General features: G+C 39.6%; 1 protein-coding gene across 2 annotated transcripts in view; it reads right to left on the bottom strand.

The window, feature by feature from the left end:
• Positions 1 to 15,945, bottom strand: part of immp2l (inner mitochondrial membrane peptidase subunit 2) — a 146,117-nt gene that overhangs the window by 55,503 nt on the left and 74,669 nt on the right. The window lies entirely within an intron of this gene.

Below are 15,945 nucleotides of genomic sequence, written 5' to 3'. Positions count from 1 at the left end.
CTGTGATGGATATCACCACATGAGCTCGGGAATACTTTGACAAAATGGTAGACAAAATAATCACGGTTTGTCGTTGCGTCCACAAATGCAATTTGCCTAGACAAGGTCTAGAAACACTGCTGCCTACTCTGGGCCTAAGCTCATCTGAAATGGACTGGTGTACAATGGATGTTCTAGTGAGGTGTGACGAATCAACTTTTCAGATTGTTTATGAAAATAACAGACATTGTTTTCTCCGAGCCAAGGGAGTAAAGAACCATCCATACTGTTACCAGTGTAAAGTTCAAAAGCCAGCACCTGTCATGGGATGAGGGTCTATTAGTAGGTAAAGTGCACATCTATAAAGGCACCATTAACACTGAAAGATACACATATATATCACAATAACGATAAATATTTTCATATGAGCATCCCATAACAAACTCTAAAGACTGTCATAAGAGTTACATGCAGATATGAGCTAAGCTTATCATATTGAAGGTGTCCCTTTATTAAAACATGCCAATAATAAAAATGGTGCATGTTAGTGAGATTTTCACCAATACCAATAAATCCATGGGACTTTAATATTAGCCAAACCATTTATCAGTCGAGCCTCACCACAAATCTGATCAGTAATGTTCAGCAAAGCGCAACCTCCACCATCACCGCTCCTAATGTATATAACCCAGCCATGGCAACCTCTGAGCTGAAATGGACGCATTTCCTGGCCCGCAAACATCATCCCCCTCTCTCTATTATTCGTAAAGCACCGGGTCTCATTCTTATTTATGGAAAACTTTACGATTCAGCATGAGCCCTGCTGCTGCTGCTGTTGGTGATTCATAGTCTGGAGGGTGATGATAAAGATTATGAGCCGGCTGCACTGCACCTACACTAAATATCTGACTCAGAAGACGTATGAAAGGATGGAAGAGGAGGAGAGAGGGAGAGGAAGGGGGAAGGAGAAGACAGTAAAAGGCCTCTCCAGTCACACAGCTGCTTCCCTTGGCCTTTTCAGTGGCCTTTCACTGAGAAGCGGACCGAAAACAGACTTCCTCCTTCCTCCACGTTGCTGTAAAAAGGCCTTTGTCCCCGCCCACATATCCACCCTTTCCGTTATTAAAGAAAAAAGTCCCCAAAAACATTTCATCATTACAGTACAAGTCAAAAAAGAAAAGTCTCTGTGAATGAGTAACTGAATGAGTCACTCAAGCTCTACTCCAGCTGTCTAAAGGTGCCCACAGTTTCAGCAAAGAGCTGAAAGGAGCTGTAGCTGATTGTGCATCGGAATATATTTAAAAGATGCAGAATATATTCAAAGGTTACTGGTTATTTGTCACTCCACATTTGTGTCACTCAAAACTTTATTCGGTCTAGCTGAGCTACAACAACCCCTAGAACTAGTAACAATATTGGCAGAGATGACTAAAATGCTATGGAAAAAATGTTTATCTACTTGATCTTTCGCTATAATGTAACGATGCAATGAGTGTGTTTACATGCACTTAACAATCAGATTTTGTCAGTAATCCGATCAACGTGTTTACATGCATTTGGGTAATCAGATAATGAGAAACTCTGGGTCTACATGGGTCAGACAATAATCGGATTTCTGCTTTGCACCGGCCAATAAACTTAAGATCACTTGATTAAAAATTTAATTAATTAAACATTACGTTCTCAGTGACTTGGCTTAGTGATTGGTCCCCAATTTGAATGATAAGCAGGGTATAAGCAGGCTACTATAAAGCTGTGTTTAGCAGTTTGTGTGCACCAGTGAAAAAGAGAAAACCCACACCAGCAGGATCTCACAAATGCTTGTACATGGAGTAAAATTAAATGTTTGCCAAAGCTATTTATGTGCATATTAAGCAAAAGTGTACATAACGTTAAAGGTTTTATTTAACTAGGTCTAGACTGAACAGTCTGGCAGTCTCCTTCAACAATATTCAGTCAGGCTTTACTGAAGGATTCACTATAAAATAGTAACATATGTTAAAAAAAAGTAAAGAATGTGTCACTTGAATGTGTATTATAAGCTTCAAATGCTGCAGTACTGCTGGACTAAATATTATTTATAACTCTGTGTGGGAAGAAATTATGACACTAATATAACACTGAAAATTAAGAGGTAGTGGAAATCAGCATTATAGTAGTGGTCCTACTCAGGGTACTGCAAAAGATAAAACTGAAGCTATTGAAATGTTCAACATAGTATGTTATTGTTCAGTTAAAACAACTATTTGGCCTCAAAAAAATCGCCAAAATAATCACTAGATTACTTGTTTACTAGTACAATCTATAATGACAGCCCTAGTAGACTTTCCTTTCTCTTTTTATTAAGAAGAATTTGGAGAACACAAAACTTGGCAAAAGTTACATATAAAACAAAGACAACTCAAATAATTACTTGAATGCTTAAATGCTTGGGTTGTAAATGGTTCTTTAAAGCACGGGTTCTCAAACCAGTCTTAGGGCCCCCAGATGCTCCACATTTTTGCACTATCCCTAGGCATTGTGATGCTGGGGCAAATGAGGACCCTTTAGGTGGGGCCTGAGGACTTGTTTGAGAATCATTGCCTTAGAGAACCTTTAAGAAATGGGCAGCAAAAAGGGTTTAGCTGTTGTTAGAAGACAAAACAGTCTTCTACAGAACCCTTTTTGGGTAAGAGTATAACAAAAGTTTTTGACCAAGCAAGACTATATTCTGCTATCTATACTATTCATTTAATCATTTCATTTTGTTTGGCCATTTAAATTTGTCTTGTCATGGAATCTGTACTCCATCAAAATGATTCATGCATTAAACAACCATCTATATTTATAATGAATGACTGATGCCAGTGCAGTGCAGATACAGCAACATTGTCAACTAGAAACAGAGCTTATTGAGGGTCTAATGTAACTATAGCAAACACAGCTGCTGTAGTAGCACTCCACCTGTTACTGGGTCTTTCACATTATACAATAAAGGCAACATTTGGAGAAGTCAGTTATTAGGCGCAATCAACACAATCAACAAGGATAATCTGCTGCTTGTGCCCAGAACACAAAACAGTAGAAAAGAGAAGAGCGAGGCTTATTTTTAGGACGATGTGGAAAAACTTTGGCTCATCTTCGCGGAACACCACACAAACGAACACTGTTATTTCTGCCGAAGTCCATCTGTTGTTTTTCAGCCCATAACAAGCTGTTTTTTCTTAAAGACAGAAAAGAAAGCACGAGTTAAACATTTGCACATCGCCTACGTCTCGGTGTCTCTGCATTGTACAGCCTGTTGTCCTGAAATCAACAGCAATTTGGTGCCATATTGACAAATGATATGGGTGTAAATAGTAGGTCTGCCGTGTTTAGAAAGCACTCGGTGTCATTCACTTCGATGGCAGGGCTGCTGAAGGTTGTTTTAAAAAAAAATAAAAAAAAACTATGCCTCCTCAGCTCCTGTCAAGAAAAAAAAAGCAATAAAACGCACCCCTACAATACAGTTATTCATCTTCACATAACATCTATTTGTCAACTACGTGAGTGTGTAGGGATGGGCAATAAGATGATTATGTTATCATTATCACAATAAATTATGGCATAATAAACTACAGTTAGTTGTGCTCATAATGTGACTGGCTGAGAGGCTACTCTTAGTGTCAATATCTCCTGATAATGGAGGTCTGATTAAATCTCTTTAAGGATTATTCTAACTTATTCACCTGTAACTTAACAATGACTGCCATCTGTTTAAATAAGTAATGACCACAACAAAGTCATGTGTTTAAATTGTAAGTAACAAGCCTGCAGAAATGATCTATAACAGATTCACCAAATCTACTGGCTTTAGGTTAATATGGATCGTTTTGATTTAATTCTGATTTTTGATTTATTTTTTTTTGCCCCTCCAACTACAATACAAAATCCATGGTACATGGACAGCCATGACAGGCATACTGTACACACAAAGAGCAGTGCAACTACATATGAAAAGATTTTGTAAAAGTACTACTGAACTAAAAAAAAAACAAAAAACACACACACACCTTTATAATTTCTGGGAACACCAGATTAAAATTAAAAACTACCGCAGCACTAAAAGTAGTCTCTGCCTGTCATCCAGCTCAGACAACTAAAAAAACTGCTACGTTGAACTGAATTTAGACGACAACAGAAACCAAACCAACTGAGCTGATCAAAGTTTACAGAAAAGACAGCAAAATGATGGTGAATGTACGAAGATGAAGTTGACTTTTTTCCGCCAGCAGCTTTTTATTTGAATTTTCCGTTCCATTATGTTCCGGCGCCTCCTTGCTGCACCATTTAAGGTGGAATGACAAATTCCAATATGAATCTGGTGAATAAAAAGTCTAATTCAGCCTCTTGATGAACGTTGCGCTTGTTTTACCTGCAGAACCTTTTAAAATCTTTCAGACAGAGAGAGCTGTGTTTCTTTTGTTTTGCTATCATGGGGAAAATGGTCAGTTCGCGTGGTGAGTTTCTCCAGTAAGAGTTTAAGTGCTGAGGGCTCATTGATGCTGTTGGCGCTTTGCTTGTTTCCAGCTTATGGAGGCGAACTTGAGCTCTAAATGCTAAAATAAGCCGAGCATAAACACAGTAACAGACATCTGATGGCGGCGCTGTACATCAGATTTACGGCAGGAACAAATCCATTCACATGAAAAGTAACCAACTGTGTCAACAGCGTCAGGCCGTCTGCAGTCAGACTCTCCACGATTCTTCCACTTTGGGTCTCGAGTCTTTCCGAGTCATAAGGCTGAAGTCTGAGTCAAAGTTATTGGTGTTGAAGTCAAAGCAGACTCACAAGTCCTTTTCAATTTTCTTGAGTTGAGTCTCAAGTCATCAAATTTGTGACTCATATGACTCGAGTCCACACCTCTGCTAAATACTAAAAAAAGTTACATTCTATTTAGTTGTTGGGGCTTCTGAGTAATTTTCTGTTAAATATATGTTTTCTTCCTTTTTCCACACTCTGAAAAATGAATATCTTGTTCATAGTGACCATTTTGACTGGAAATTAAATAAATGAAGGGTGGTCTCTGACTTTTGCACAGTGCTGAATGTCACTTACCCTTAGTATGGAGCTATTCTTTGTGGTTGGTGCATCATGTGTGCAATATCATCCTGTGTTGTCAACCTCATTCACTCATAATCACACCAAACCGGATGAGTAGCACCCAGAGCTGAGAGGAGTTTTATATGAGCACAGTTTTTAGTTACACAGCTGAAAAACATCAATCTGTTCAATTTAATCTGTCCTCTCTAACCTAAAGTCACAAAGCTTCCTATTATGGCTTCCTGTTAGTCAGTAAGAGAGCATTTCCTGCACGCATGTCTATACGGGGACAGGAACGGGGGAGGGAGGCGCTGATCGTTAGCTTTGCTTTTATCTCCAAGGACATTTAAAGGCCCTAAAGGTAGGCCATCTAGACATCAGATAAACATTATCTCTATCAATCAATAGTCTCTGCCTGTCATCCTTTTTATAACCTTTATTTAATCCCGGTAGGGCCACTGAGCATGCTGCTCCACAGGTGCTCTTTTCAAGTGCAAGACCCTGAAACTTGGGGTTAAGTGCCTTGCTTGAGGGCCCAAATGCAGTTCAAGGGCCCAAATGAAGGAGCATCGGGAACTGCCTGACTTACGACATGGAGCATTTGCCCACTGAGCCAATGAAGCAGCAGAATTAAGGTGACCAGTCCTGTATTTCACAGGACTGTCCTGTATTTCAGTTTCAGTGCAGGTGTCCAGACTTACTCTCAAAAATGTATTATTTGCCCTGTTTCCGAGAACGAGAATGCTTCTTTCACTGCTGGAACATGGTGTAAAATGTGCATCAAGTCTCTGCATTTCAATGGCCCAATCCCATTTCACCCCTTGCCCCGACCACTTAGCCCTCAGTTTAGCGTGTTCATGCCTAGGGGGTAGGGTGTTTTTGTTGAGATAGAGGGGTAGGGTGAAGTGTTAGGGCTAGATGGCCCTCCAAACGGAGGTTTTTCAGAGGGTCACTCCAAACAGAGTGTTATAAGAAAAAAAGAAAAACTGCCAAGATGGCTGCACAAGTGACCAAAGAAACCCACAACTGTGAGAATTTTTTTCGTTAAAAAATACGATAACCATTGTATTATCTTAGTTTAATGTCGTTTCAATGTATTATGGTCCTTTTCTTCATAACAAGCATAAAAAAAAATCACTAGTAGTATGCTGATGTCTCGGTAGCTAGCTAGCTAAATTACCCGTACCACCTTAAATAGTCCAGCAGTTCTGACGCCTGAAGTGCCAGAATGTAACTGCTGCTCCATTTAAGGTGGAAAAGGAAAATTCGAACAATAAGTTAGTCAAATAGCTGACTTCAGCTTCATATCACTGAAGAATTAGTGGTGGGCAATGATAATTATTGCAGCCCCCCCTCTTTGAAAGCAAGGAGACACTTGAAATCAAGGGGTAGGGGTAAAAATAAGAAATAGGATTGGGCCAAAATGTAGAGCTGGCTAGAAAATCGAGCCAGTCACCTGCCCAGACAGGACCGTTAGGGTACGAGTTTAGTTTCAACCTGTATCCAGTAAGCTGTCCTGCCTCTTACTTAACTCTACTACACCTGTTTCAACCAATCAGGGACTTGGGAAGAGTTTAATTAGCTGGAGTAGATGAGGACATAAGAAGCAATACATTAATACTACAGTAGTGTACCTCTGACTGAATGTGCCACAAGTGTAAACTTAGGCTGAAGGACAGGAGTCACTGCAGTTAGGCTACAAACATGCATAAATATGTATATTTTTTCATTCATAATATAGGTCTACAAATATGAATACAAATATATTTAACTCCATAAAAGGCTTCTTATGATGATGCAGATTTGTTGTGACAGTAGCCACTACTGCTTCACACACATACAGTCTATGCATTTTACACACACAACAATAAGTGAGAAGAGTTGTCTCATATGAGGCATTTTTAAAGGCTAGCAGTTCAGAAATTAGTTGTTTTGAGCTCTGCATGGGTTTTTTGTAACTCCCCATTTGGCCGAATGGTTTAGTTACTTAAGCTCCACGTGGGAGAGCAGGATTCAAGCTCAGTGAGAGGAAACACTTGGTCTATTTAATGTGATTATAGCATTACTTTTGCACTACATGTGTAAGGTAATTTGATCTGTTCTGTCACTGCAGCCCTTTATGAAGTGCTTAACTCAGAAAATGATATCACTATATATATATATATATATATATGTATATATATATATGTATATATAAAAAACAGTCCGCAGTCTAGCAGATTTTGATGTTTGAATGATCCCCACCATCATCTTGACCCCTCTATTCTGTATTGGACCACAGAATATACAGCCACGTTAAGCAGGCCAAGTCTGCTGGAAAGTAATGATGTCTTATTGCAGTCCAGGACTGCCTTTGACTGGTCCTGGGTCACAATTGGTAAATTAGGACATGCACACAAAATTCACAATAATGTTACAATAACAGAAAAAGGTCTAAAGCCCAGTTTGAGCTGGATTAGTTTTATCACAGGAGGTCCGGTAATGTAATTTGTGCATGGTGTGACTGGCCAAGCCGTACGGAATAAAGGATCTCTGTCATTTTCCCAAATTACACCAAATAGCCTGGATCAAAACATTATTGCATGGATGTTTATCTCAGGTGCTGCACTTCCAAACAATAACACAGTGTGTGGCTAAATGTTAAAGATGGCGCCCAATAAAAAACGCTTCATTGGACAAGGGAGGAGACTTTACATCTCTTTTCAGTGCAGTGTGATGCCAATCATCAACGGCAATTCCAAATGATAGTTCATTATCAGAGCGTACGGGGGGGATATACACTGAATTGTTGTGGATTTCAGTAGTCCTGTCATGAACTTGAGGATTAAGGAATTGTGTCAAATTAAGCTCCATTTTAGCTGTTAGCCTTGTTATTACAGTGTAACCACTGTTACATTGATTCGAGTAAGACTGCTATTACTGAGGGAGCTCGGAGTTTGGTGAATGATATACGGTAATTTTTTCTGGAATTATTGCTTAGCACACCTGTAAAAACTATGGACATGGCAGATTTGTACTGGATTAAAATCTTGTCAGTAATCATTCAAATCACAGCACCTCCCCAGGTACAACTAATCCAGCTCGAATAGGGCTAAAGCCAGTGGTGACTAAATGTATGCTCTTAAAAACAAATGTGCCAAAAGTATTAAAAAAGTTTTAAAAGTGTATCCTTAGAGATCTACATGGAAAAAAGTGATGATTCAAATGTGCGCATCATTTATATATGAATAAAATTTGTCACATCAACAAAATTATAGCCAAAAGCATGTAAAATTATTATTATTATTATTATTATTATTTTTTAAGTTTTTTGTAAATTGTGTAAATGATGTCTGCATGTGAATTAAGTAACTTCAGTGCTTTACTTCTGAACTTTGCTCTTGTTCTGGTCTGAATCAGGGACAGAGCTGGTGACCACTGGTCTAAGTGATACAGTCAGTGAAGACTGGACAACAGTAGGGTGATTTTTCCAGAGATACCATAAATTAAGTTTAGCTCTGAAACACAGGCACAGAGGCTCTGAACACACATTCATCATAGAGCCTGTTCATTACGATCTGAGGCTTCTGCAGCAGCAGGACAGCAGACACATGTCAACTGCTGTGCTCTTAATTAGGCAGACATAAAGTGTGTTATGGCTTTAGTGTCCCCATCCACGTCCTGCTCTGCTCCATACGAGACCAGGACAAGACAATCAGTGACTATTTTTAACCGTCTAAAGCAGCAACCTCATTAAGGTCAATGTCATGTAGGGAAATTATTGGTGGACGAAAAAGTTGTACAGATAGACAAAAGCTGTGACCGAAATCCTTATTTGGGTTTTGGGGCACTGTTGAGCAGGCCGGCCATTTCTCTCTTAAAATTTTTTTCCTCTATTTAAAAAAATAAATAAATAAAATAAAAAAATTAAAACACCAGTTTCAACCATTAAAAAGTTAGTTGCAAGTTTGTTTAAACTAGTGAGAGCTCTGGGTCATAAAAAAAGGCAAGTAAAAATCTTCCCTTTTTGCCTGTAAAGAAAATGAAAACAGATCAGTCCATCCCTATGATGGAATTCCACAGTGATTTTGCGGTCACTTGTAATTTCTAGTCAACACTTTAGATCACTGCACCAGCTGAATATATACAGTCATATGCAACAGTTTGGGCACCCTCGGTCAAATGACGTAAAAATAAATTAATGCCCTCTACAGGCAATACACTCGGTCAGCTGCAACAGAGGACGCTGTGTCTTGGGGCCTTGTGTGTGAAACAAGCTTTCCAAATTCCAGTTCTGACGGTCAGAGGAGCGATTACAGGGGACACGTATGAGCCAAATGATTTCAGAAATTCAGTAAAGCAGAAGTTGGTTTCCTATTCAAAATTCCCATTCCACTTCAAACAATGCACCAGTTACATTCAGATGCTTGTACAGCCACTTCATTTAAGATATATACACACGCACACGCACACACACACACACACACACACACACACACACACACGCGCGCGCACACACACACGCACACGCGCGCGCACACACACACACACGCACACACACCCCTTTACAGCTATAACAGCTTCCACTCTTCTCGGAAGCTTTCTACAAGATTTTGGAGTGTCTGTGGGAATTTTTGCCCATTCATCTAGAAAAGCACTTGTGACGTAAGACACTGATGTTGGACGAGAGCGTCTGCCTCACAATCTCCATTCTAGTTCATCCCAAAGGTGTTCGATGGGGTTGAGGTCAGGGCTCTGTGTGGGCCAGTCAAGTTCTTCCACACCAAACTCACCCAGCCAGGCCTTTATGGACCTTGCTTTGTGTGCTGGGGCTCAGTCATGCTGGAACAGAAAGGGTTCTTCCCCAAACTGTTCCTACAAAGTTGGAAGAATACAGTTGTTTGAAATGTGTTGGTCTGCTGAAACAATAAGATTTCCCTTCACTGGAACTAAGGGTTCTAGGCCAACCCCTGAAAAAGAAACTCCATAGCATTATCTCTCCTCCACCAAACTTTACAGTTGGCACAATGCAGTCAGGCAGGTAATGTTCTCCTGGCATTCGCCAAACCCAGACACGTCCATCAGACTGTCAGATAGAGAAACTTGCTTTGTCACTACACAGAATACGTTTCCTCTGCTCAAGAGTCCAGTGGCTGCTGCTTTACTCCACTCCATCTGACACCTGGGTGTTTGGTGATGCAAGGCTTGCATGCAGCTGCACGGCCATGGAAACCCATGCCATGAAGCTCCCGGCACACAGTTTTTGTGCTATGTCAATGCCAGAAGGTCTGGAACTCTGCAGTTATTGAGCTAGCAGTGTCTGACACTTTATGCTGTCTGACACTTCGTGACTTGCCGTGGTTCCTAAACACTTCCACTTTTCAATAATACCACTTACAGTTGATCGTGGAATATTTAGGAGGGGAGAAATTTCACAAACTGACTTGTTGCAATGGTGGCATCCTATTAAAGTATCATGCTCGAATTCAGTGAGCTCTTTAAAACGACCCATTATTTCACAAACGTTTGTAAAGGCAGACTGCATGGCTACGTGCTTGATTTTATACATATACGAAAGAATCACCTGAATTCAATGATTAAGAGGTGTGTCCCGATAACTTTGTCCATATGTGAGTGTGTGTGTGTGTGTGAGTGTGTCTGTTTGTCTGTCTGTCTATCCATCTATCTACATATGCACTCCCATCCACCCCTGTCGCAATATATACATATATACACTGTCATAATAATACATAAATATATACACATACACACAAACAAACAAACAATGATCCAGGATGCATACCTTACCATGAGAAATTTTATTTATAATGTGATATAAATCTATGGCCCACTACCAGTTCTCCCCCACATAAGAATACTAACGAGGGAGTAGGATATCTTTTCAGTCACAGCGAACATGTAAAAGACATGGCAGGGTATCATGGAAGTCTGAAGTGTTTTTTCTTCAAACACTGTCACTGCTACAAAAGCTTTCAATCATACATACACACACTCACATAAAGCACTAATCTGCACACAGTAAACTCTCAGAAACACAAAGGCGAAATGATGCAAAACGACACAAAGTAAACAAGATATTGACTGCCTACAAAACTATACTGAGACAGTTTCAGACTTTCTTTTGAAAGCACTTTTTGAAAATTTGTCAAGAACTCTTTGCATACTGACGAATTCAAAGACAGCTCTATGTTGCTTGACATCAAAAGCACCAAGAGCAACAAAACACTTCAGCAACTCCACTTCCTTTTCATGTTCCGACATGGGTTTGGGAATACATCTCACTGCATTCACAATGCTCACAAGCCTTTTCCCCTGCCAAGTGTGACAATCATTATTTATTTCACAAACTTTCTAAAGGGCAGCTCAACTCCATCACTTCACCTAAATGCTTAATCAGATAAAAGGCAAAAAGAGGATTTCAGCAGCTTTGGGTGACCAAAGATTGCCATAATAGAGAGTGAGAAATGAAAAGATGTGGTTTCATGTGAAGGCATGGAGGCTGAAAGCACGAGAGCTGCATTTAAACATCTAAACTGCACAAATCTCACTGTTTTCCTGCCATCTCTGAGGTGAATTGCAGGTTTTGATAAGGTAACTATGGTTTCTCTGCAGTGCTCAGCCCAACATCAAATTGTAGCTGTGAATGGCTTTGAGAAGCGCTCAAAGACATTGTGAGGAAATATTACTGAAATATCTCTAATGGACAGTTCCAGAGCTCTCCGAACATACTACATTCAGCAACAAGGACCCAACCGATACGAGCATATTGGGACAGATAACAATAACGATTTCAAGGGCCTAAAAGCTCTCAATCAATTATATTAGACAAAATTATTTTAGATTTATATTTTAATGTTACATTACAATAGCTGTAGTTAAATAGTGCATTACTGACAGATATGGCTGTTCTGATGCATTAACACATTGCCAGTGACAAAAACACACCTTATTGCAGTTTCCCACCAATGACAGCATCCAGATGTGAAAACGTAAGGTAACGTTTTAGCAGTGAATTTTGTTTATTTGAAGTAGAAAAAGCCATGAGGGCATTTTACACTCTATTTTTGTTCTATAATACTGGGTTTGTCTGGATTTCAACAATGAGATGACCACTGCAGTACGCTGCTGTTAGCGCTGACGGAACTTTCTGCCACTACATCATTGAAAACAATAGAATAGAAATCAACATCCAGGTAATTCCACCTCCAAGGCCAACTACAAAATTTGGGAAAACTGAACTCTGATGGAATGTTCCGCTGGCCATTGCTGTTTGCATCCAGGGGCCTTGGATAACAATGGACATGACTAATCAGGGCCCTCCCTGGATGGGGGCCCTTGAAAAGCCTCAGAAATAAATTGATTTTGGCTTTGAATTTTGATACTGTTTCATTATAGAAATAAACAACACACCACTGCATCTTCCATGATAAGTTCTGCTTATCTACGGTTGTTTTCTTGGCTTCTAACTAAATAAGATTGATGATTCAAAGGACACTTTCCTTTAAATGTTTACCAACCAACCTCAAAAAGAAATTCAACATAATAAATACATTTTTTCCTTTCCTTGAATTTCCTTAGTGGTGGTGGTGGGGGGGATGCATTACTATGCCTGGGGCTCAAATTTTGGTGCTACACCCCTGCAGGCAGCCATCACCGCTGGAGGTGGTGGAAATTCCCTTACTACTCTATTGAAACAAAACAATATTCATTTTCCTCTAAATTTACATGCAGCATTAGTTCTCAATTGTCACATTTCTTAAACTCAAACAAACAGCAGAAACTCACAGTAATAAATAATATACATGTTGTGGCACTGGAGGCTTCCCATTAATCTCTGTGGTTTCAGTTTCTGTTAATTGCCTCCTTTTTTTATTGTTCTCTTAATGGAAAGCTAATGTGATGCTGGTGAGTCGTCATACTGTTCTAGAATTCACTGTTCTAGAACACTGTGGAGCTATTCACACTATACTAGAATGTTCTCCACCATTCTCACTGATCTAGAAGCCCATGTTCTAGAACACTGTGGCACTATTCACACTATCCTAGAATGTTCTCCACCATTCACACGGATCTAGAAGCCCATGTTCTAGAACACTTTGGCACTATTCACACTATCCTAGAATGTTCTCCACCATTCTCACTGATCTCGAATCTTCTCCCCTTATTCACAATGATCTAGAATTCAAACTGTCCCCCCACTCACATTGTTCTACAATTCACAGTTCTAGAACACTCTCTTCCTATTCACAATAATGTAGAATGCTCTTCCACATTCCTACTGACCTAGTAGCCTGTGGCACTATTCGCACTATCCTATAATGTTCTCCACCATTCACCCTGATCTCGAATGTTCTCCCCTTATTCACACTGATATAGAATTTAAACTGTTCCCCCTATTCAAATTGTTCTACAATTCAGAGTTTCAGAATGTCCTCATTTACACTGTTCTACAATTCTCAGTTCTAGAATGTTGTCCCCATTCTAGAACATTAATACTGATCTAGAATATTCTCTCCTTATTCACCATGTTCTGGAACATTTTAGCCATTTTCACCTTTCTAAAATGATCTCTCCTATTAACACTATTTTAGAATGTTCTCCAACGTTCAAGTTGTTCTACAGTGTTTGCTTACATTCACATTGTTCTAGAATGTTCTTACCATTCACACTGATCTAAAATGTTCTACACTTATTAATAGTCTTCTAAAATGCCCCCCCCTTTAATGATTCCAGAATGTTCGCCTACATTCCCATTGTTCTAGAATGTTCTTACCATTCACACTGATCTAAAATGTTCTACACTTATTAATATTCTTCTAAAATGCCCCCCCCCTTTAATGATTCCAGAATGTTCTCCTACATTCCCATTGTTCTAGAATGTTTTTACACTGTTCTAGAAAGTTCTCCTTCCCGTTCAGCATTAGAATGTTGTTGTGTGTTGGGGAATGTTGGGTCAGTGTGTGGTCCTTACGTCTTGTAGAGTGGTGAGCATCAGCTTCACTAGTGCGTTCTTCAGCACTATGGACAGCTCCCACTCTGTGTGTATAAGGACAGCTCTCACACTGTACTGTACGCAATAGGTAACTGCAGCATTTGTCAGTCACATACTTTTGGCTTCCTTTTGCACTGAAAATGAAAGAATGACCTCAGTTCTAGAGTTTTCCCCTCATCAGACCTGGGAAGATTACTTTCACAGTGTGTTGTGGTTGTGCGCAGCTGATCAGACATGCAAAGCGAAACACTCAACAGTCTGTGCAATTCAGACAATTAGCTTCAGTAGTGGGCTATTTTTAAAGTGACGTGCTGGAAGTGTGATGGCGGCCTGTTTCAAGTGGTTCATCAAAAACTGTGTCCAAGACAAAGCAAAAAAGTGGGATAATTTAAAATGACATTTCATTCATTGTGCAAGTCACGTAAGCCAAACAAATCTAATCTGAAAATGTGTGCAGTACACTGACACTGTGTTCAAATCACTGGAAAGACAATACAACAACGCAGCACATAAGTCACTGTGGAAAGCTAACTGTGGGAAGCTAAACCGTAAATTTTAAAGGAATAGCTCAACCAAGCAGAGCATGGCTTATTATGAAGGGGAGTAGCAGCGTGGTGTCACTGGTGTAATGCTAATTGGCGGCTATACAATTTCATGAGTGGTGTAGTGGGGTATGGACAGATGGGTATACTTTGCTTTACTTTGAAACACTGAAAAAAAATGTTGCTTAAAGGCTGCTTTAGACTTACTTGATTCAGACGTGTACAGTGGCTCCATATGAATGAACTATGTGTGAGGACTTAACTTATTTAGGCTGATGTCACATTTCATGTGGAACTACTGTACACGCCACTTTTTTCCAGTGGAAAACTCGTTAGAACACACACAATTTCCCCATGTAGTCTAAAAATAATTGACCTAAATCTGAGCAAAACTTTTTCACTCAAAGGCGAAAAAGTTTTGGAATCTATGTGGAAGACCACACTCACAGCACAGCGTCAAACTTATTAACAGCTAAATTTAATCTAGTTTACTGTATTTGCTAAAACCCATTTCAAAATAAGGTCTAATGATCAGTTAGATCGCTATCCATGTTATAAAGTAGGGTTAAGTGGTATAATGGTAATCATGTAACCTGCAGTATTTGGAAATGATGGTTATTTAAATTAATGATGACAATATTATTTTAATATATGACATTATTTCCATGACCAAATTTCTACTTCACACCTGATCGGAGAAATAAACATAGTCCACCCATTTATATTTTAGCGAGGTCACAGAATGGAGACTGATAGGAGATGCTGACAGAAAGAGTGAAAAATCAGAGTCAGGAAAACCTCTGAACAACTAACCATGATAGCAGCTCAGCAAGCACTAACTAAAGCTTGCACTCTAACACCAGTCACTTGATTTCACGCTCTCAGATATCCTTTAAATGGGTGTCATTTTAGCATCAGTTAGCTAAAAACAAGCCTGTGCTGCAGTGTGTGGCTAAGCTATTGTTAGCTTAGCCAAAACTTTGCAGCTCCAAAAAACACAGAACACACTCAATTTCATGTTTCTGTCACTCCAACACCAGCCACTCGATTTTTGCTCTCTCAGACATCAGTTTTTATCATCTAAATTTGTTTCAGGAGAGCACCAGTTAGTCAGAATCAAACTGATACAGCCCTGTGTGGGACTGTTCAGGTCTGTAGCCTGCTTGCTAAGTTAAGGTTAAGTTAGCCGATCAGGCTACAGATCCAAACACTGTGGAACTGGTTTAATTTCACCTTTCTGTCCCTTCAGTGACCAGTTACTCAACTTCACTCCCTCAGTTTTGAACCATTATCATCTACCGACTGTGTTGGTGCTTCAGTTAGCCAGAATGTTGATGAAACACGCTCTGTGGTGAGCAGAGCTGTGATCA

This window comes from Colossoma macropomum, unplaced genomic scaffold (genome assembly GCF_904425465.1).
Source record: "Colossoma macropomum unplaced genomic scaffold, Colossoma_macropomum, whole genome shotgun sequence".
Lineage (NCBI taxonomy): Eukaryota > Metazoa > Chordata > Actinopteri > Characiformes > Serrasalmidae > Colossoma > Colossoma macropomum.
The sequence above is the reverse complement of the archived record's forward strand: the minus strand, read 5'-3'. Positions and strand labels throughout refer to the sequence as shown.